The sequence below is a fragment of the Crocuta crocuta genome, unplaced genomic scaffold (genome assembly GCF_008692635.1).
Source record: "Crocuta crocuta isolate KB4526 unplaced genomic scaffold, BGI_CrCroc_1.0 scaffold316, whole genome shotgun sequence".
Taxonomy (NCBI): domain Eukaryota; kingdom Metazoa; phylum Chordata; class Mammalia; order Carnivora; family Hyaenidae; genus Crocuta; species Crocuta crocuta.
The window spans coordinates 1,860,581-1,884,703 of NW_027529682.1; the positions used below are offsets into that span (position 1 = coordinate 1,860,581).

General features: G+C 45.5%; 1 pseudogene; it reads right to left on the reverse strand.

Annotated features, from left to right (window-relative positions):
- LOC144230713 (sortilin-related receptor-like) overlaps window positions 1–21,978 on the reverse strand; it is a 64,709-nt pseudogene extending 42,731 nt beyond the window's left edge.
- Between the last annotated feature and the right edge of the window lie 2,145 nt (window positions 21,979–24,123).

Here is a 24,123-nt window from a genome sequence, read left to right on the forward strand (position 1 = left end):
GGCAGGTGCTCAGAAGACTGGCCCTAGACCTGGTCCAGCCACTGTATCAGGGGCCTCAATCCCCTCATCTACACTGACACATAAGGACCCCTGTAAGCTCTGAAAGGCTGCCATTTTATAATTCTAAGTCAACCACTTAATTTCAAATGTGGGAAATCTCAGATCCAAAGAGCACAAAAGATGTATCCAGACTTACAAAGAAAAGGCCCCAGGACCTCCCAGACCTGTCTTACTTTCTGGACAGTCAGGAGCAACATCTACCAGCCAATAATACATAGTGTCGGTGGGCAAGACGGCAGAGAAGTAAGGAGCTCCGTACTTGCACTCGCGCCCATACATCACACAGAAAAGATCTGAAGCCATTGGAAACCTTACAAAACCTGAGAGTTTGGGAGAAAAAGGACGCAGAATCCACTGAGAAAGCCTTCTAACGTGAGTGCGAACTGGGGAAGATAAAATCGGGCGGGTATCGGAGACTCCAGGGTCGGAGGCAGTCCCCTTCTTCGGGGAGTGAGGGGAAAAAGAGAGAATCCGAAACAGAAAAACCTCCGCTCGGGGTGAAAACCTCCACTCGGGGCATAGAAAGACCGTACTTGCCAAATACGTGCACGCCAGGTCCCCTCGCGCCAACTGGTCCCAGGGGGGGCTGAGTGCACAGACTGCTTCTTTGTGCTGGCTGCTGGCAGCTGGACTTCAGAGTGGCGGCGCGCCTGCCGCCATTGTAGCTCCCGGGAGGCTGGGGCCCCTGAAAGAGCCGTGCGGACACCGGGCGTCCACGCTCCTGGCTGTCTGGAAATCTAGAGGGAAGGCAAAGAGCTAAAAACTGGGAAATTTGCCTGTGAGTTCGTGTTTCGGGTGATGAGCCATAGAGGGACTTGGTTTTTCCTCANAGGGGGGGCTGAGTGCACAGACTGCTTCTTTGTGCTGGCTGCTGGCAGCTGGACTTCAGAGTGGCGGCGCGCCTGCCGCCATTGTAGCTCCCGGGAGGCTGGGGCCCCTGAAAGAGCCGTGCGGACACCGGGCGTCCACGCTCCTGGCTGTCTGGAAATCTAGAGGGAAGGCAAAGAGCTAAAAACTGGGAAATTTGCCTGTGAGTTCGTGTTTCGGGTGACGAGCCATAGAGGGACTTGGTTTTTCCTCACTCCAGCGGGCTTGGCAAACCCTGCAGGCAAGCCCCCGCCCATTCTCGCCAGCCTGACCCAGAGAAGGAAGCAGCGATTCTGACTCCATCCCCAGAGCCAGGCAGGAGGCCTGGAATTGCCCCAAGGGGACTGCCTGGGAAAAATGTTTAAGGCAATTTCAGCGGGGCACGCGGACTGGGATTTGGAGATTGGGACTGGCCTGGGTTGAAGAGCGCAACCAACTTTGGCTGCGCCCCCGGTACGGGGAGTTTATACGCCCAAAAAAGCGAGGTGCAACGCTTGGTTCAAGAAGGGACTGGAGCACCGCCACTGTCCTCCCCACATCCGCCAAGGCAGAACTCCTGGCTGAGGCATTGGATCACGCCGCGCCCATCCCTGCTTGAGAGCTGCCTTCCTCCTTTTTTTTTTCTTTTCTCCTTTCTTTCTTTTTTCCCCAGAACACTGACCTGATTAACTCTGGCTGCCAGCTTGCTTAAACAATCACAACGAGTCCATTCTGTAGATGTAAATTCTACACCTACCGACATTTTCATCTCTTTCTCTCAGGAGTGATTAGACTATATAGTTTCTCTGGATAACACCAGCGTCCTTCTCTCACTTATCCAACCATATTCTACCTTTTACCTCTTTGAAAAAAGCTTCTTATCCCTTCTGCCTGTTCATTTTATTTCCAATCTTGCCTCATCCCCGCTCTGTCTTCTCTCTCTCTCTCTCTGCTCTTCAACCAGCACTGCATACACACGGCTATTTAAATGTAGCTGGGAAATCCGGTTATATGCGTTAAACCGTTCTTTGTCCCTCAGTTTTCTTCTTTTTTCCTTTCTTTTCTCCTTTTTGACCCTTTTATGTATTTTATACTTCCTGTTATTCGTCCTCCCTCCTCCACCTTTTCTATTAACTTTCTCGTTTTCCCACTTGCTTTGCATGTTAGTTGAATTAACCTGTGCGTTTGTGTGCTCCTGCTCCCTGTGTTTTTGTCTGTCTGGTTTTTTTTCCAGGGCTACCTCAAGAAATAAGCCAGAGTACACAAGGTGGAGAGTCCCAAATATCACTACGAATAGGAAAATAAAATAACCAAGGTCCCAACAAGAGAGCAAGAGATACCATTCAAAAAACACTCTCTGAAAAGATAGACCCTGGACAATCAAAGAGTCTTCTTGGATACAGCAACGCTCATAGATACAGAGAGCATAACAGGTCTTTAAAACCAACAAGAGCCGGAAAGCTAACAAAAATGATGAAATGAAAGAGCTCTCCTCCAAAGAAACTCCAAGAAGAAATAACAGCTAATGAACNATAAAATACAGTGGAAACTGATTTGACAATAAACTATTTGTAAAAAAAATAAAATAAAATAAAATACATAGTGTCCACAATAGTGATTAAAAAAGAGGCAAGTAAAACAGAACTATCTTTACAACTGAATGACCCTAGTTGCATACATGGGCGGAGGACACCTGAAAGTCTTTTAGAAACCTCTGAAAGTCCTTTAGAAACCTCTCAAAGCCCTGGTCAAAGGCTAATTCAGATGCAGAATAAGTGTCTGGAACCCAACCAACACTACTAACCACCTTTTCCATGAGATTTCTCCTTCCTCCACTGAATTAGAGAGCTGATTGTGCCTGCTCATTGCTGAATGAAAGCCAGGCCCAGCCCTTTTTACCACTGACAAAATCATACCGCCAAGATAGATGGGCTCTCTGTTAGTTTACCTGTGTGGACAGGGCGTCTTTGCAACAGAGGAGGCAAAACAAACAAAAGTGGGTTACTAAGTATATAACATAGTTATTTATTCAATCAAGGTGGTCAGCAATTGCTACTCACGGGTTGGGAAAATTGGCTTCCGAGTCCCTCTAGGATTTCTCCTGAATTTGAGGCTGTTTTTTGCATTAGTCTGAAATACAAAGAACCCGATTTTTCAAACCACTTTAAAACAAGTGGTGGTCCATTATCTGCTGTCTTCCTACCTCTCTGAAGATCAAGGATAGCATGCAAACAGATCGACAGAAGTTTGAGTATTTCCAAACTTTGGCACTCAGCATCCATTAAACATCTTTTTAAAATATACTTATTTGGTAAGAGGAGTAACAAGGTACGTGAGTTTTTGCCCCAGTAAACAGCCATTGCCTGGAATACTTTTGATCTGTTGGTTTTCCGAGTCTGACAGCCTTTGAAAATACTCCTCAGCAAAGCTTTGCTCACTTTCATAAGATATACTGCTGCCTAAGCTCATTACCATACGGCTTTGATTGTTATTTTATCCAGCTTATGTATTTTACTTTAATTGAAGGCAATTTCAGAGTGCTAATGGGGTTTCTGAATGACCATTCCGGGAGATATGTCTGAGATCTCCAAAATCTATCACAGAAGCTGAGCTCAGGAAGACTCATCAGTTTGTACAGTCTCACGTAAGTGGTCAGGTATGAATAGAATGCTTAACACATTCTCTTTCCCTGAATTTTCCCATCTTCTAAGTGACTGATTAGCTCTCTGATGCTGAGTGTCTCGTAATACATAGTCAATTAATCCCCTCCCCCCTTTTTAATTACAAGGATAGAAGATATGGACTTCAATACAGACGAAAGAATTGGGGGAGGAAAACAGGAATCCTTTACATGGCAGGATTTACTGTGACTGTAAGAATTGATGGGCTAATGGGGTAAATGACTATGAAATCAGAGGATTCTGGTTTCTAACAGAGGCCATTATCTTACATCTTACTCTCTGACTTGGACAGATGTTCTGTGACTCAGCAGAATCCTCTGGAATACCTGGTTGAAATTATTAACCAAACACAAGTGGAGCAGAAGAGATGAATGGATTAATATGGTAGAGATGCTCTACCAGAGTCAATATACAGTACGACTATTAGGAAGAGACTGAAGGGAAAGAAATGCAAATATCAATGTAACTTCAATGATTAATGACATAAAAGTAATAACATAAAGCATAAAGAAAATAACCATATAGAAATTCTAGATATAAAAAATATAGTCATGGGGTGACCAGGGGTGGCTCAGTCAGTTAAGCATCCAACTTTGGCTCAGGTCGTGATCTCATGGACCATGAGTTTGAGCCCCACATCAGGCTCTCTGCTGTCAGCACAGAGCCCCATTTGGATCCTCTGTTCCCTCTCTCTCTCTCTGCCCCTCCCTTGCTCACTTTCTCTCAAAGATAAATAAACTTTAAAAATGTAAATATATGGTTGTAGAAATAAAGATAGCTCAGTGGATGTGTGAAACAACCATTAGATTCAGCTGAAAAGAAAATTGATGAACTGGAAGATAAATCTGAGGAAGTTACCGAGACTGTAGCACAGTCATAAAGAGTCATAAAGAGACAACAGATACAAAAACAAGAACCACGAGCAACAGAAGGGCACAGGCCAACAAATGGTTGATAGTAACCACTGAAGATGAAAGCAGAGAAAGTAGCAGATAGAGCTGAGATCACTGCTGTAATTCCCCATTATTGATGAAAAACAAATCCTCAGACCCTAGAAAAAAAACAAATCTCAAGAGCAGGACAAATAAAAATAATTCCTTCCTAGACAGGGGAAGTCGCATACCAGCCACAAATCAAATGAATCCACAAGAACCTATGGATAACTAGAGAGAAAAGAGTGTCTGATTGCTGTTTGAACAGATTACCTGACAGGAGAAATCAAATCAATACAGAAGAGACCAGAAGCAAACAGACTGATTCCATCAAGATACTTATGAAAAATTACTACAAACCCAGAAACCCAGATCCATCTGAATTCAGGATTGAGAGAAGCAAAATAAAGACATGTTTATATAAACAAATGCTTAAAACTGTTTACCACTCACAGACTCCTGCTGCAAGAAATGGAGAAGGATGTTTATGGAAGGGTGGCATCAGATACAAGAAGCAGTGGTAAATGGTTATTAACAGATAATAACAAAGACTGATATTAGGATTTTTTTAAATTTAAAACTAGAATACTAAGTATTTACTGAGTCTTGTTAGTCTTGGGACCGTGTGGAGAGACTGGAATCCAGAAGAGGTGGATGTTACTATGAAGACACACAAGACGTCTAAGCATGAAAGCTAAAAGAACAGAAATCAAGTTTAAGTTCAAAATTCCATTCATGGAGGTAGGGAGAAGGGAATAAAGAAAACTCAACCCCATGGAAAGCAGAAAGCAAGGAGGAGACAAGCAAAGACCTTGCATGCAAGCTGAGGCCGACAGGAAGTCAGTTGACCCTGCTCTATTTTCCTTGGCTTTGCAGATGACTTAATTTATTGGGTCAGGAAGTGAAGTGACATACCACATGTCCTAATGAGCTCACAGCTGACTTCCATCGATTCGGAGATGACAGGGAAGGAGAATCATCTTTACATAGGTTTGAAGAAGAGCCATGAGAACAGGGAAGCAGGTGAGTGCAAGCACTCTACATTTTCCCCAGATAGCTCTGCCAGAAAAAAATCAGAGAGAAAACTCAGGAGTCCACGGTGAGCCCATCCAGAGAAATGAGTTGATAACTCATCCCAGAGGACCGGCATATGCCACTGAAACACAACATTGACTAATTCGGTTGTGGTAACAAGATGTTCAATCATTTTGCAATTTACAAACTAAAAGGCCCCAGTTCACCCTTCTAATTTATTAAACAATCACCCACCCAAACCCACAGCTTCCAATCAGCTCTTGTGGCTCCCAGGTTCATGGCACTTGCTTCCTGGACCTTGGTTTTCCAAGGAGAGAAGCATTTTCCTGAAGTTCTCCTCCCACCCCCACCCCAGAACAGAGGTTCAGTCACTGACAGATCACACAAGAAAGGACAAAGGGCAAATTCAAGATAAGTTTCCAAGGGGACAAAATTTGATACCATCACAGATCATCCTGTGAGATAATAGGGCATTTGGGGAGAGCCATGTACTCCCTAAGGCCACATAAGGTCACCTCGAAACTAAGATGAATGCAGGCAATCACCCGTGGAAATTACCCAATTGACAAAAGTCCCCTGAACAGGTACTCTTACCAGGTGCTGGGCAATGGGGGAATACAAAGGCATCAAGGGTCATTTCTGCCCTACAGGAACGAAATCTAAACTAAAGCATAATGACACAGTCATTTCTTTTTCTTTTTTTTAAAATAGTTTATTGTCAAGTTGGTTTCCATATAAAACCCAGTGCTCATCCCCACAAGTGCCCTCCTCCATGCCCCTCACCCACATCCCCCTCCCCCATCTGCTCTTTAGGCATTCAAGAGTCTCTCATGGTTTGCTTCCCTCCCTCTCCCGCACTATTTTTCCCCTTCTTCTCCTGCATGGTCCTCCATGAAGTTCCTCCTAATCCTCCTATACGTGCAAACATATAGTATTTGTCCTTCTCTGCCTGACTTATTTCCCTCAGCATAACACCCTCAAGGTCCATCCATGTTGCTACACATGGCCAGATGTCATTCTTTCTCATTGCCATGTAGTATTCCATCGTATAGATAAACCACATCTTCTTGATCCATTCGTCTGTTGATGGACACTGAGGCTCTTTCCATATTTTGGCTATTGTTGAGAGTGCTGCTATGAACATTGGGGTACATGTGCTCCTATGCATCAGCATTTCTGTATCCCTTGGGTAAATTCCTAGCAGTGCTATTGCTGGGTCATAGGGGAGTTCTATTGTTAATTTTTGAGGGAATCTCCACACTCTTTTCCAGGGGGCTGCACCAGTTTACATTCCCACCAACAGTGTAGGAGGGTGCCCATTTCTCCACACCCTCGCCAGCATCTAAAGTCATTTCTATTTACGTTTGTAATCTGCTAACATAGCCTTCATTTTGTTTGCTTTTACACATTGGTAGGAATGCTTGAGCAGTGTAGGAACTGTTGGGGAATGGGGGGTGGGGGTGAGGGAGATTAAGACAGGGGACTTGGAAGTCCTGCCACAAAAGAAATGATCCACCAAACGTGAATGAGAAGTTAACGCAGTAACAGTAAATTGCAAAATAAAGCCTAGAAGCGGATCTACCCTCACCATGAAATGGTTACACGAAACGACCTTAGCCCCATCACTGGAGGGATTTAAAGGTAGAACTGAGTGATGATTTCCAGAAGTTGCAGAGAAAATGTACTCATCAGGTAGTGAGATCAGTTTTTTCTTTTCCCCTTCCACAATGTCCCCAATTCTTTCCTTTCCTCCACTCCACCATAACATAAATGGGCCCATTCATTCATTCATTCATAAAAAATTAAGTAACGACCAGGATAGAACCCATTACTCAACAGAAGAATTAAAACACTACCTCCATCTCACATCACCTAGCCTTTCTCTCATAGTCTTACGCTGTTTCCAACTTTCTTTTTCATGAAATCTTACCCAAAACAGGTGCAAGTGAAAGTTTAGGCTTTCACTGTTGGGAAGCTCTCTGATGCACCCCGTTCAAAAACCTGAGCTGGGAGAGCCTGGGGGCTCAGTCGGTTAACTGTCTGACTTCGACTCAGGTCATGATCTCACAGTTCATGGGGTTGAGCCCTCTGTCGGGCTCTATGCTGACAGCTCAGAGCCTGGAGCCTGCTTCAGATTCTGTGTCTCCCTCTCTCTCTGTTCATCCCCTACTTGTGCTCTGTCTCTCTCTCTCTCTCTCTCTCTCTCTCTCTCTCTCTCTCTCTCAAAAATAAATAAACATTTTTAAAAAATTCAAAAACACAAGCTAGTTCAGTGTTACCCAACGTATGGTCCCCAGACAAAGGGCCAGTCTGTCACCTATGTATTACTTGTCAAGAAGAAATACGCTTAAGCTAGAATGTAAATGGACTATCACTCAGGATACTTGTTTAGTTAACACTTTTTTCACAGCTAGACCTCCTCCGGGAAGAAAGCAGGCTGTTGGTCTGCCAGGCGACACAAGCTCACAGCCCAGCTCTCTGAGAAGCACCCAACCGACTGATGTCTAAGGTTCACTTATTTCTCAGAGCCTAGAGCCTACAATCACAGAGGGCTGTGAGGCTAACCAGCGCCCATACTGACAAGTGCCCTTCCGCGAGAGCAGGGGATACTGACCAGTATAGTTGGCTTCATTGGACCAGTCTCTGCAGTCGTTGTCCCCGTCACAGAGGGGAGGGGAATGACCACAGCCGGGCCCCATGGGGAGAAGGAAAGAGAGACAGAAGCGGTAGCTTTACCATCCCCCACACCTGTCCCCACAAGGCTCACCTCTATTTCCTCCCTTTGGGTTACTTACAACCTCCCTTTATGCTTTCATTAGGGCTTTTTACTTGAGTTAGCTTGAGTAGGTTTCTCCTTCTCTGACCCAAAACCCTTAATGAGAACATACACCTGAGGAATGACAGGGCCCAGACAAACATCCGGGTCTCTGCTTCTCAATTTCCCTGTGCCCCAGTGCAGCGGCACACTGGATGAAGAGCCAACCATAGTGCCCATTAGCCTCAGTGCTTCCTGTCATGCAACAAATCCACACAAGGACTAGTTAATGTTGACCTATCCTTATTTCCAGTCTTATATCTGGTTCAGCTTTCCCCCAGGGAGTGCCAGATAAAAGTCCATAAAACCCTTCACTGCATTCTGGAGAAAGAAACTTTGTGGATGAACAGTGATGGAAGAGGGATTTTTCTACCTTCCACATCCTTCTAGGAGGAGGGGAGAGGATGCATACACCACTTGGTAAAAGCTGGAAACGGGAAAAAAAACCCTGGAAAACCTTAAAAGCCACATAAATTACAAAATGCAAGTGCATTCATTTGACTGTGACTATTCAGCACTGAACTTGGGGAAAATAAATATAAATGCTCTGATAAAACTCAGTTAATGACAGTACTTCAGTTGTGCCATCTCATGAACAGAGAAACCCAGCACAATCACATCCAGGTAATCTGTTCCCATGCAGGAAGATTTAAGCTATGTTATTGTCTATACTGACCTGTAGGTTGGAAAACAGTTTCGTTAATGATGACTGGTATTGATACAGGTGGTGATACGCTCAGTAGCTTTGGAAGTGCTGGCACTCCAGCAATGTTTAACTGGCATGCACATGAAAATAAAAGTTACAATCATACATCAACGGTGCTGTTTAGATGCTAAGGACCAGAGAGTATGGAGCATTGTCAAATACATGAAATACACACGTGCACAGAGGAAAATCCATATGATAAAACACCTAACAGGGTTCTACAAACATTTAACCAACTCTGAAGGTAGAGTTTCCACCACAGAAAAACCAGGTAACCAGAGCAGAAATGCCAGAGACCCCTTCACCCTGATCTGTTCCGTGAACAGAGACTCTTCCTTTTTTGAAATGTGAATGTTCTAGGCTCCAGGGAGGAGCACAGAGCTGCTGCTAATGAAAAACAATTCCATAAGGATCTGGAACATGCTCTTTGTATTCAAAGGACAACACAGCATTCAGTGTTGCAGGAAATGGAACGGTAACAGAATATTTAAAAAATACTCAAGGTTAGGATGATGTTGTCACATGGGCTGTGTCTGTAAAATAACATGACTAACATTTTCACACGTTCCTACCCAAGGAAGCAAGAACCAGAGGCACCAAACTCAAAACTGGGCCCTAAATTTTTTTTTAACGTTTATTCATTTTTGAGAAAGAGCGTGAGCAGGGGAGGGGCAGAGAAAGAGAAGAGACACAAGATCTGAAGCAGGCTTCAGGCTCTGAGCTGTCAGCACAGAGCCTGAGGCAGGGCTCGAACTCATGAATCGCAAGATCATGACCTGAGCCAAAGTCGGACGCTTAACCGACTAAGCCACTCAGGTGTCCCCAAAATGAGGTTATAGACAGAGATGTATAGAGTCTGAGAGGCAGTTTCCAGAGGCAAACCTCAAACCAAGCAGACAGAGTCACTGACCCCAAGAGGTAGGTAGGACAAGAGCATATGGGGTGCTACAGAGCCAACCCCAGACAACATCAAAGGAGTATTCAGTAGATTTCTACAAGAACATAGCCAAGGACTCTTTACATAGGAGGCCACAGTCTTGCCGGGGCAAGGCAGACAGTATGAAGACTCTCGATCTGATATAAAAAGTGGACAAAAGGCAGTCATCATCTCCAAAGATGTCCTCTTTGAAGACTAAACAGCCCTATGATGTCTTCATTGGGCAGATTCAGAACATAATCAGATTTCCTCTTTGGAAAATTCTTCCAGAATCAGTTTAGGAGACTGAAATGCTATTATCTTGCTTAATTCTCTATACGTTTGACAATTTTCAAAATCAAATCCAGCCCAGAGAGTACGTATTTGCCTTCCCTAAAGATATTTAAAAGCCTTAGTTTATTGAGACTCTGAAGGAGCATTCCACTAGCCCCAAAGTATTTTAATCCATTGCAAAATCAACAGAAAAATCAACAGCCTTGTAAAGTGAGCTCTTTAAGGAAAAAACACTCTTTATGAAGAATAAATTTCAGTACCACTACATAAAAATCTATCAGGTATGCATCAAGAAAGGTATCTGTTTATAACCAAATAACTCAAATGGACAAATGTTCTGAGTCAACAAAATTTTTATCACAAACAAGAATCAATCAACATCTAGTACTTCCAGGGGAGTTGGGTCGTTCAATCGGTTAAGTGTCTGACCTCAGCTCAGGTCATGATCTCATAGTTCTTGAGTTTGAGCCCCACAACAGGCTCTTTCCTGACAGCTCAGAGCCTGGAGCCTGCTTCAGAATCTGTGTCTCCCTCTCTCTCTGACACTCCCCCACTCACACTCTGTCTCTCTCTCAAAAATAAATAAATATTTTAAAAATTAAAAAATACACATCTAGTACTTCCATATCACTGTCATATACCAGGGCACTGCTATTCCAGCAACAGATGATAGAGGGAACAGAGCCTAACAGTTTTGTTGAAGTCAAGCTTGGGAGCAAATTAGGCCACAGTGCAAATTCTTACCACTTAACTATATGTATGACATAGAAACATGAATCTGACTTTCACAGTCTTATCTACAAACTGAAAATGTTACTAGTATGCAAGGATTTGGGGAAGGTTAACTGAAGCCATTCAAAAAGCACAAAGCACATTAGTGTGGGGCTGATACAGGAAACCCTTAATAAATGTAGGTTATTATCTCCTTTATTATTTTACCCTCGGCTAACAAACAGTCCTACATGTGTTAGGAGCCAACAGCAAAAATAATAAAGATTGACTAACACCAGGGGTCACGAATGTGCAAAACAGGGTCCCAAAAAACAGAGAGGTGAGAGCAAGCAAGTTCAAGGCCAAGAGACACCTGCAGCATACAGGCAGTGCTGACAGCCAGGTACCATTTCGAAAGGGCTCATTTAACCTAAACCAGCCCATCTGAGAGATCGTGGACTTGCTTCTCTGGCCCTGTGTCTGTGGGCAGGAGGTCGGCTGCAAGGACCCTTCTCACACAAAGGAGGAAAAGGAAATCCCGAAGGCAAACGGAGGAAGGAGCAAAGAGAAGGCAGTAACTGTTCTTGAGGCCTCAGTCTGTGTGCTGCCCACTGGCATACATCTCCTCCACTCAGACCCCAGCCAGATTCCCAGAATTACCCTAGACAGTTTAAATGAAGGGGGTTTGTTGAGGCACAAAGGGGATATCACACCTAAGGCAAGGCTCGCAGACGTATGTGCACAGCCCCAGGACACCACCTGTACATGTGCTTGGACCACAACCCCCTAACCAAACACCTCCCCCTCAAGACCTGGTTGAGACTGATATCAAATGGAATGAAACAAGTGACCAGCGACCCAGACCAGGGAGGGAGGAGCCCAAGGGTCACTGGTTTGTCTGAGCACTGCCGTGTCCTTACAACATGCGCTTACAAGTGCTTGTCGAAAGGAAGACTTGCTTTCTGGACCGAGTGCTAATCCAGAAGAGTACAGACAACTCACTCAGCTGGCCAGCGGTGCCCATCAGTAAGGGTAGGGGTCCTCCATCAGACCAAGGCCCCAAGTTTCAGCCCCTGGAGCTGAGAAGCTGAGTCCCTCATCCCTCCCGGTTTCAAAACAGGCACCGCCTCCAAGAAGAGAGTGACCCATCTGTTCTGTGGCATAACTGGAATGAAATCCCAGCTCCTAAGCCAGCCAGGGACCTCCAAGAGAGCGAATTCACATCTGAGATGCCGTTCACTAATCTGTGATCCATGAATCACAGTACCACTCGCGCCCACATCACAGGTCAGTTGCAAAGACAGAAAAAGAATACAGACTTATGTTTCCAACATTCTTTCAGTTTTCTGAGGGTGTGCTCAATGTTATCTCCACTGGTCTCCCCCAAATAACAATGCTCTATCTGTCACCATATTATTTCCCTTTGACAATCTTCTCTTAGCACGGGGCCAGCCAGAACCCACCACACAATGTCAACATTCTAGTTCAAACGAGGAAACCTAGCAGTTTGTCAATAAAGGAGAGTCAGCAGACCCGAGATGCTATTTAATTCCGCAGAGATAGATAGGGTGCTTCTTAAAGGGACTATTCTTCCCCAAGCACCCTGCTCTCTTTCCTGGAGAGCCAACAGTGTGGGGTGGCAGGCAGAAGGGAAGGGCAGGAAAGAAGGAAGGAAGCTTTCTGTCGAAGAGCCTCTGTCTCCAGGACCAGCGGGTCACAGGCACTGAGCAGCTCTTGAAGCCTCCAAGGACAATCTTTAAGACAGCTACTGGGGCGCCTGGGTGGCTTAGTCGGTTAAGCGTCCGACTTTCGCTTAGGTCATGATCTCGCAGTTCGTGGGTTCGAGCCCCGCGTTGGGCTCTGTGCTGACTGCCAGCTCAGAGCCTGGAGCCTGTTTCAGTCTGTGACTCCCTCTCTCTCTGACCCTCCCCTGCTCACACTGTCTCTCTCTCTCTCCTAGAAAAAAAAATAAAAAAAAAATTAAAAAAAAAAAAGACAGCTACTGCCTCTTTCAACAAACACTCAGCCCTATGAAGTGCTAGGCAGTGCAAAAGTTTGGAGGCCAGAAGGGAAAAAAAAGAGAGATACGATGCCTCCTTCATGGGGCTTAAGAGTTGCTGGCAGGACACATTCATTAATACATCACATAATGATGCCTATAGCATCACAAGGGAGACAGGGTTCTCAGTGAACAACAGGTCATCTGGACAACCAGAGAACAAGATGGGACTCCTGTCAGGAGGCAGCAAGCGTCTGCACCCCCACCCCAGCACTGCGCCCTGTAAGGCTGCCAGGCGGGGATTCAGTGCACGCCGGGGACTCTCTAGCCACAACAGAAGCCACACCACCCATCAGTCAGGGGCCTCAGACAGGGGAGGAGGGTCTAATTACCCACCAAGGATCACACTCAAGGCAGGAAAACACATGCCGTCTTCCAGCTGTGTGTGTACCATTAGCAGAAAAACTAAGATGTCATTAGGAAGAAATTAAATAATGTGCATGTTGTTGTGACAATGAAGACACAGGCTGCCAGATCCTGTCTGAGCAGAGACTTCCCATGCCTAGTCTCTTTCTAGAGCTCCACGAAAGACAGAGAGAGAGGGGCGCCTGGGTGGCTTAGTCGGTTAAGCGTCCGACTTTCGCTTGGGTCATGATCTCGAGGTTCGTGGGTTCGAGTCCCGCGTCAGGCTCTGTGCTGACTGCCAGCTCAGAGCCTGGAGCCAGTTTCAGAGTCTGTGTCTCCCTCTCTCTCTGACCCTCCCCTGCTCACGCTGTCTCTCTCTCTCTCTCCTAGAAATAAATAAAAAATATTAAAAAAAAAGAGAGAGAGAGATGGAGCAGGGGATATGGCCTTATCAGTTGTCTTCCCCTTGTAGACAATCTTCACGTCCATCAGCCCCGTGAGCTGGTTCGCCCGAATGGCCATCTGAAAGCCGATGTATTTGGAGGTTTGGTAGATGCTGAGCTGTGACCAATCGTCCCAGTAGATTTCATTCGGGAAGAGAAAAATCTCTGTTCATTAGTGCAGCTCCTTGGGTCTCCCATTCTGGACCCTCCGTGAGAACAGAGGTTTGCCCAGGCAGAGGATGCCTAACATTCACTGGTGGAGGACCAGCCTCACCAAGATTCCATTGAAATGCCAGGCAGTGGTTTTATCCAAACCTCACCACCAATGAGCCACACAGATGGTGCAGCCCGAAGGAGACTATCTGATAAGTCTTCAGGGGTGAGTGCAGCCCAGGCTTTCATTTCACAATCTGCTTCCCAATGTCAGGAAGAGCTGCCTTTTCTGTTTTCTAGACTCAAAGCACAAGCGACGGGCAACACAAGTGGTACAGAGCTCATGTGAAGCCACTGGGGCTTAAGGGGGACAAGCCTCTCAAGAGATGAGGACACTGACCCCCAACTACCAGCAAATGGGGGATCTTTCCATGAAACAACCTCAACCTTTAATCTTTTGAAATGAGAATAGTGAGCAGCCTGGACCCCTGTCAACTCTGGCATCCTTCCGCATCCGCTCAAGGAAACGGTCTCAAATTCGGGACTGAGCCCGTCTTCTAGAAGTCAGACCAGCATCTCTGCAAAAGCAAGAGCAACTCTTCACCAGCTCTAACAGATGGCCCAAGCAGGGAGCAAAGGAAACCCCACCTTAAAGACTGCGATGGCGAAGAGGTGGGGGAGGTTGTCCAGGATGACAGAACGCTGATGGCCATCAAAGATGATCCACTAGATGCAGTCCAGGTAGGCATCTGTCCAGTAGATCCACTGATCATCCACAGAGATGCTATTAGGCCACTTCACATCCTTGGACACAAGACGCAGCACGGCGGAACCATCCGTGTTGCTTTGATAAATTCCAGGCTTCAGCTCCCCCCAGCCAGTCCAGAATATCACCCTAGTAAAAACCAGGAAAGAACGCACATCAAATAGGACCTGGGGATAGAGGGGAAGGGTCAGATTCTACCCCAAAGATGCAAGGAGCTAATCGACAACCAGAAGGCCAGTGAGCTCAATATTATTATTATAATCTGTAATTGTGTTACTTAAGACCACTTAACTTCTTGAGCCAGCAATTCCTTTACTGGAATTTATCTACAGATATAATCACATTATGTCACGACAACGTACAAAGATATTCATCATGGCACTGTTCTTACCAGCAAGTATATATATGTAGATGTACACATATATGTATTATATGCGTATAGATACACACACAATTTTAGGTGGATATATATGTCTACACACCAAAATGTTAATCTACAGAGAAAGTTACAGATTGTGGTATACACAAAAGAGTATTATGAAGCCTGAAAAATCTACGAGTGCTCACATGAAAACATCACCTTCAAACTACGTTAAGTGTTTTTGAAAACGTCCAGAACAGCAAATATCCTATGATTTTGTTCGACGTGTGAGTGTGTACATGTGCTTTAAGGACATATGCTTGTTTAGGGGTAAAAAAGAAATCTGAAAGATACACAAGAAACCACTAATCATGGTTACCCCCAGGAAGTGTGAATGAGAAGGGTTAAGAGTGAGAATGGAGGAAACAAATATTTTTCATTTCATAAAACTCCATTCTCATAATGTTTTTAATCAAGCACCTATATATATATTTTTTATCTTAAAAAACAGATCTAATTCTCTATCATAAGTACCAGAAGGGTTGAAAAAATAATCCAGATTTCCTTTTATCTATGTTCCTTAAGAGATTAACAAAAAGCACCTTTGCTTTTCCCAGGTGCTTATGATTGTTAGTAAGAAAACCCACCCAAGCTGGGGGGTGCGGGGGCACAGGAAAGAGATGAAAGGGATCAAATGTTTGCATCATGCCTCAAACTCCAGGTAACGAACCTCACGATATCCAACCAGGCCTGACTATGTCTGATGGACAGACTTTCTTCCAATAATACCTTTTGTTGGAGAAATACCCCACAGATGTGAGACATCTGGGTGCAGGGATGCTGATGCTGGTGAACTAAAATGGAGGGAGGTTACCTGACCGGATGACTGAGCTCTGGTTTCAAAACTCAGAATTCAGTAGACTGTTTCAAGCACCATCATCAGACACAAGTTTGCGTCCAGCAGTTTGCATTTCCACGAGAATCTGTCTGCTGCGGCACCAACACATGCGAACTTCCTCTGGGGCCACACTTACCTGTCTTGGAGCAGGAAGACCAGGGCCCTGGGCCAATCGAGCACAGAAGAATTGACAATCATGAGTCAGAAGTCACCATCTGGATTAGCTACCTGACAAAGAAAAGGGGGGTGGGAGCCGTGGGTGGAAGTCCAAGGTGGACTTGAGTTCCTTGAAAGGTTATGTCAGTTTCCTGTGGGGCCACCAACCTACAGACACACACACCCTCTGCTGCCTGATTCCCCTGCAGGTGCCTCTGCGAAACCCACCCTGATGTCCGGTGGGAAAGAGCTGTTCACTCCTCTGGCTCACGGGACAATTCTCACGTGGTCTGACAGAAGACCCACACTGCCGTCTGTGCCCCAGGTCTGGGGCATGACGATCTGCACAAAGTAACCCACCTCTGTCCCTCCAGGCTCAAAAGCCACCAGTAGCTCCTACACTGTCTACAAAACAAATTGTCAACGTCCCCGCCTCACAATTAAGAGTCTCCACAGTGGCACCTGGGTGGCCCAATCAGTTAAGCATCTGACTTCTGCTCAGGTCATGATCTCGAGGTTCCTGAGTTCAAGCCCTTCATTGGGCTCTGTGCTGACAACTCAAAGCCTGGAGTCTGCTTTCGAGTCTGCATCTCCCTCTTTCTCTGCCCCTCCCCAGCTCCTGTTCTCTGCCTCTCAAAAACTGAATAACTGTTACAAATTAAAAAAGAAAAACAAAAAAACGAGTCTCCACAGACTGTTCATTCTCTCTTTCATATTCTCTCTCCTCCACTTCAGCTCCTACAACTTTGATGAGACTGGCCTTCTCATGGGTCTCCAAGCCTGACATACTCCTCCTCCTCGTCTGCTCTCACCATATCCCCTTCTGGCCTCTCCTTTGGTCCATAATCAAAACGTGTCTTCCTTCACATCTCACCTCCAGGCCTAGCTCCTCGGCTTAACTCCTCTCACCTGCCTTGATCAATGAACATGAGCACTTCTTGTCAGGGACTCACCTTACCATTCTGCACAAAAGGAACCTGGGCTGTACACTGTGAGAGTGTGGGCGCTTACGCTGCACCGTGTCCTTCCAGCACCTGGCAAAGTGCTGACCACACACAATTAAAGGAGAGAAAGAGCAACAGCAACACACTACTCATTATGGACCAGGCACCGGGCAGCTTCTCCTTTACTTTCCCCAGCCACACTGTGGGGTGGATATCAATCACCATGTCCTCAGGTCTTGGCTCAGGTGTCACATCCTCAAGGCCTTCCCATCCACCTCGTGTCATGCTGCCTGACCGTGCAGTCACACGATCCTGCCATGCTCCCCACCCCCGGACCTTCTCTGAAGGACACATCGCTGACGAAACTGACAGACTTCTTTCTTCAATTAGTTCACCGCCTCCACTCAAATCTAATCTCTGTCATGACAGTAACGCATGCATTTCACCTACTGCTGTCTCTTCACCACTTCAAACCATCCCTGACACATGAGCACATGAGAAACAGCACTCGTGAAACCACTGAGTGGATAAATGAAACTTTGTCTCACAAAGAAGAAACTGAAGCTTTGGTGGATAAGAAACTCGCCTGAGTCACTCAGCTTCCAGAATAAAGACTGAACCCGGGTCTGGCCCTCGGCTTTGTGGCTTTCGTCTCACAACTTCTCCCGACTCTCTGGGCCTCCCTGCCTCTCCTGCACTTCCCATGCCACCCGCACGCCAGGCCTCCATGTCATCAGTACCAAAAGGGGCGGGGACGATGGGTCTCAGCAGGGACGTCCAGGAGTTGATTGTGACTTTGGTATTGTAGAGGCCATTTCTGATCCTCGCATTGCCTTGGGTAGCTAAGGTGCAGACAGGTAAAATGGGATGAGTACCCATTGTTGGGGCGCCTGGGTGGCTCCGTGGGTTAAGTGTCTGATTTCCGCTCAGGTCATGATCTCACTGCTCATAAGTTCGAGCCCTGCATCGGACTCTGTTGATAGCTTGCACCCTGGAACCTGGAGCCTGGAACCGGCTTCTGATTCGTCTCTCTCTCTCTCTATGCCCCTCCCTACTCATACTCTGTCTCTCTCTCTCTCTCTCAAATATAAATAAAACATTTTTAAAAAGTACCCGCTGTTAACAGGGTTGTTGTGAGAAGTAAATCACATAATTCATGCAAAATGGTTCCAGTGGGGCTTGGCACATGGGAAGTCCTCATTGTCTTTAATAATAACAGTGGTGATCGTGATTGAGACACCATCTTTATTACCCTAGTCGACTGCAATCATACTAGAATATTGGTAATACAGCACTATAATAATGCTATGGTGTTATTATGATTATCATTACAGTTACTACCATAGGCTGCTGCTAGCCAAAACAGAATCATTCAGGGCAGCTTAATGAAATCTCTGTCTGATGGGTTTAGGCATTTCCACGTGGGAACCTTCATGGCAAAGAGCAAGAATTGTGAAACAATCCCCCTTGTTCTTCCCTTTCCAGATGCTCAGCTGATCCATTCTCTGGAATTCTCAAGGAATTTCCAGACAAGTTGGGCACACTGGCTCCCACCTCAGTGTCAAACATGGCTCCAGCCTCGGGTATTGTCCCTGCTCACATAATTATGGACAACATGGGACACACGTACGTCAATTTTCTTAAAGCCAAAATCTACCCAGTACAGTAACTGGCTGAGGGGTTCAAAAGCCAAGGCTTTTACCGTCTCCAGACAGGAATTGATGATCATCTTTTTCCCTGTCCTCCCATTCAAGCAGAGGTGCTGAAGATAGAACAAACAAAGGTTGTGAAATTCTCAGATGGCCTCGCGCCAACTCGGTCCCATGGGTAGTAACCGACTTGACTGGCGAGGGATGCGATGTTTTAAATGAGTAAACTTTCCACGTGAGCAAAGCCAGTTTTCAATAAAATTTTTCTAAAATATATTACAGCTTCCTCTTTCAACAGAATAGCTAAACACAGCGTAATCATTTGTATCACCCTGCATTATCCTTATGAACGCTGGTTACTGAACTGTACGGGTATCACAATAACGAGGTTGGAGATTAATGAGAAGCAAGATTCTGTTAGCTTTTAAAATAAATGAAACCAGACTGCTGTTAGTTTTGAGTTCTTGTGTCAGCTTTCAGAGGTTTTCCTCAACCCTTGGGAGGCTCTTGGCCATAAGGTGTTCTTGTTGGGATGGCTACACTCACCAGTCACTGCCAGTGCCCATCCCCTATGCCCACCCCCTCAAAAACCCGGGCACTGTAAAATTGGGTTGGAAGTCCTGATAAAACCTGTTAGAATTGTTTTTCTAAAAAAGGATTCAGGGGCACCTGGGTGGCTCAGTTGCTTAAGCGTCCGACTTCGGCTCAGGCTTTGATCTCCTAGTTCGTGGGTTTAAGCCCCACGTTGGGCTCTGTGCTGACAGCTAGCTCAGAGCTTGGAGCCTGTTTCAGATTCTGTGTCTCCCTCTCTCTCTCTGCATCTCCCCTGCTCACAGTCTCTGTCTCTCAAAAATAAATTAAAAAATAATAATAATAAATAAAAAAGATTAAATAGGTAATGAATAAAGATCAAATAGCTGTCCTTTAAAATGTATGGGTCTGAGCGTATGGTTATCAATCTGGCCTGTGTAGAGATCTTTGCAGCACACTTCCGGTTCTGGACTGTGTTCAGAGTAGCTGAAGTGGATAACTACATGGACCTTGGAAGTCAAGTGGTACTGAATCATGGCTTCAGGAGAAGGACACTTAAGAGGCAGCTGGTGTGAAAGTGATTAATAATCCTACACTCCTGGTCCTGAAATCTTCTTAGAAGGAAAAATGAGGCCTCCGTTATAAGCAAGACTGCAGACTTGGGCTCCCTCTGTCCTTCCTATGAAGACAGAGGTAGGCAGGGTGAGAAAATACTCAGAAGACTGAAATTTTTCATCAGTCGGCCCTGAAAGGAGTGACCACTTAAACCCTCTAATACCTGTTTTGTATACATGGGCCATTGGGAAAGAGGCTTACCAGGCTTGGCTGATCACGAGACACAGCCCCCATGAGCACACCAAGGGTTGACGCACCTGGATGATGTCCAAAGCCAGGTCAGACCAATACAAGCCGTTTGCTCATAATCAAAGTCCAGGGCCACGGCTGCCCACAAGCCACTGAGAGGCAGCTGCTCAGTGGATCCCAAGGCCAGGTCATAGCGGTGGATGGACTTGCGCATGGTGTTCAAGATGAACTCGTTCTCCTCTGCACAGACACACAAAACAACACAGAGGGTGGGCCTCTGGGGTGCTGAGGGGTCCCAGCACGTCTGCCCTGTTTTCCTCATATGTGTAAACCTCCGAGCCAACTGCCCACATAGCATGGATCCAGTGGGAGAACAAAACGATCAAGATGCATAAAACGGAATCGCCTTTCCACCTTGGGCAAGGTATATCCACCCCTCTAAACCTGTGTTCTTGTCTGCAAACTGTGTTCCTTGTTACATTGGCTCTTTTTTAAATCTAGATGCTCCAACAGGCTCGCTCCAACATCCATACTTCTGAGCTTGGCTTCTAGAAGGCTTAAGAGTCCCACATGACAAAATAATGACCCCACTCCTGCTCTGCCTCATCATATGACTATATCACATGGCACCATAATCGTTTTGACGGAGACCCCTTGTCACTAAGACCCGAGGCTTATCTGTTTGCTCACCTACCTGACATTATTCACAAAGACGTGTGGCAATTACATCAATCTACTGTATCTACAGAACAGTAATAATACATTTGTTGTTGAATATGTGCAAAATGTCCAACAACACAACCCTAATGAAAATTCTATTTCTACTTAACAAATACTCATATGACGTACATACTACATGCCAGGGTTTGTTTCATGGGTGTAACAACTGCCTAATGGAAGACCGGCTATTAGCTCAATTTTACAAATGAGAAAACCGATAGCAGAGAAGTGAACATGCTCCGGGTTACACAACTCAGACATGGAAGAACAAAGCCTTGAACCTGGGCTGTCAGAGATCCATATTTTAACTACTACACAATGTTGGCTCTTACAATGGAGATGCCAACATTGCCATTGTTTTAAGATGCAGAAATAGAGGCCCAGAGGCCCAGATTTACTTAGTGTCAGACGAGTAACTGGAAGAGTTAAGACCCTCTCTCTTCCACTTAAGAAACAGCCCAGAAAATATTCTGGTTCTTCCACAGCCATGGACATGAGCAACATACTCCCATCCACATCTACCGTGTCCACTTGGACAGTATTTTTGCATAAGGGACCAAAATCTGAATCCCTCTGCTACAAGGCCTGAAGACTGACTATTTTCACTCTCTCTGATTCCCTTCCTTCAGAGAGTTCATGTGTACTGAGCTGCCTGCTTCATGGGTACCAAAGGCTTCAATCTAGATAATGCACTCCCAAAATAAATCTACTTACAATTTTTTTAAGATTATTTGTTTTGAGAGAAAGTGTGCGAGCAGGGGAGCGGCAGAGAGAGTGGGATAAAGAAAATCCCAATCAGGCTCCACACTGCCAGGACAGGGCCCGACACAGGGCTCCATCTGACGACTTTATGATATCATGACCTGAGCCTAAATAAAGAGCCAGATGCTTGACCTACTGAGCCAACAGACGGTGAGAAATAAAGGTAGTTGAATAAGGCGTACCCAGTGTTGTTTGTCAGAGGTGAGTATATCACAATGAGCTTATGCATGCATGCATAAGCACCCATTTCATAAATGGTGGTTTCACAGGGTCGAGCAAAACAGCACCTCCTTCGTTGGTCTCAGCATCTGTATCCCAGTCACACTCCTCTAGTGGAAAGGGACGGTAGCGGAAGAGGCGTTCCCTGCCGTGTTGTTTCTCAGAGTTGAAGCTAACACAATGAACGTATACTTACTTCCATGCCTCTATTTTAAAACATTACTAACGTCTTGAAACAGTACGGTGACCAACTCCTCAATGCTGCGTTGCACAGTGTTGTTTCACAGGGTCGAGCACCCTGCACTACATCATTGGTTTCAGCATCTCTTTTAAGTCACCATCTCTCTATGGGAGCCCCACAGTTTTCCTTACAGAGTTAAGTAAGTAGCACTTGCTTTATACTCCCATGCCTCTGTTTTCAAACATTACCAACTCCGTGCAACAACATGGTAACAGAATGCCACTTTCTTGCGCAGTGTTGTTTCCACAAAGTCGAGAACCCTGCACCTCCTTGCTTGGTGTAAGCGTCTGTATTCAGTCACCACCTACCTAGAGAAAAATGAAGGTAGTTGAATGAGGAGTTCCCCACAGTGTTGTTTCTAGGAGGTGAGTATACCCCACTGAGCTTATGCATCCATGCGTGTTTTCTAACATGACTAACTTAGGTAAACAGCGTGTTAACTAAATGCTGCATTCCGCAAAGTGTGTTTTCACAGAGTCGAGGACACGGCACTTCCTTCATTGTAGCCAAAGAGGGAGGCAGTTGAATGATGGATTCCTTACAGTGTTCTTTCCAAGAGTTGAGTATATGACACTTGCTTTATACTCCCATGCTTCTGTTTTCAAACACTACCAACCTAGTGAAACCGTATGGTAACTGAACGCTGCATTGCACACAGTGCTTTTTCACAGGGTGGCGCAAATTTCACCAGATTGCTTACAGCATCTGTTTTCCAGTCACTCTCTACCTAGTGAAATATGACGGAAGTTATTCCATGCTCATGGATAGGAAGAATAAATATAAAGATGTCACNATATAGATGGTAAAGTTATAAAAGCAAAAAGAAAGCTATCAACAGAAAACTCAAGGTATTTTAGCAGAAAAGAAAATGGGATATGAACAGAGGGCAATTGCCAGGGTGAGTTATCAGTAATATATTTCCTACCAAATATGTAAGCAAAAACTTTACTTTCCACACTGAATGTAATAAAAGATATCCAAAGGAAAAAAAAGAAGAAGAAATATGACGGAAGTTGCATGATGGGTTCTACCACTGCGTTCTTTCCCAGAGCTGAGTAGATAACACTTACATACGTACTTCCAGGTACCTCTCTTTTCAACGAACCTTACCAGCTTAACGAAACAAGATAGTTACCGCCTGCTGCATTTCCGGAAAGTGTGCTTTCACAGAGTGGCGCAAACGGCAAATTCCTTCATTGGTCTCGGTGTCAGTATCAGCATTCACTCACGCTCTACTAGCGAAACGGACGGTAGTGGAATGAGGCCTTCCCCCCACAGTGTTGTTTCTCAGAGCTGGGTCCAAGCCACAAGAGCGTATACGTCCAGGCCTCTCTATTCAAGCATTGCTACCTTAGTGAACCTGTATGGTTAACTGAATCCTGCATTGCGCACAGGGTTGTTTCAGAGTCAAGCACCATGCGCTACATCATTACTTTCTGCATGTGTTTACCAGTCACTGCCTAGCTAGTGGAATACGCCGGAAGTTGGATGAGGGGTTCTACCACTGCGTTCTTTCCTAGAGCTGAGTAGATAACACTTATACGTACTTCCAGATACCTCTGATTTCAACGAACCTCACCAACTTAGAGAAACAAGATGTTAACAGCCTGCTGCATTTCCAGAAACTGTGTTTTCATAGAGTCGTGCAAATGGCAACTTCCTTCCTTGATCTCAATCTCAGCATCAGCATTCAGTAAAGTCCTACTAGCGAAACAGGACGGTAATGGAATGAGACCTTCCCCCCAGAGTGTTGGTTCACAGAACTGGATACATGCCAAAAGAACCTATACGTCCAGGACTCTCTTTTCAAGGATTATTACCTTAGGGAACCAGTATGGTTATCTGAATGCTGCATTGCCCACACGGTTTTTCCAGTGTTCAGCACCCTGCGTTACATCATTGCTTTCCGCATCTGTTTTCCAGTCTATACCTAGCTAGTGGAAGACACCAGAAGTTGGATGAGGGGTTCCCCGCTGTGCCGTTCCACGGAATTAAGGCCTTCACACTGACTGTATACAGGGTCGCACAGCCTGCACCCACTACGTCATTGGTTTCAGCATCTGTGTTCCAGTCACT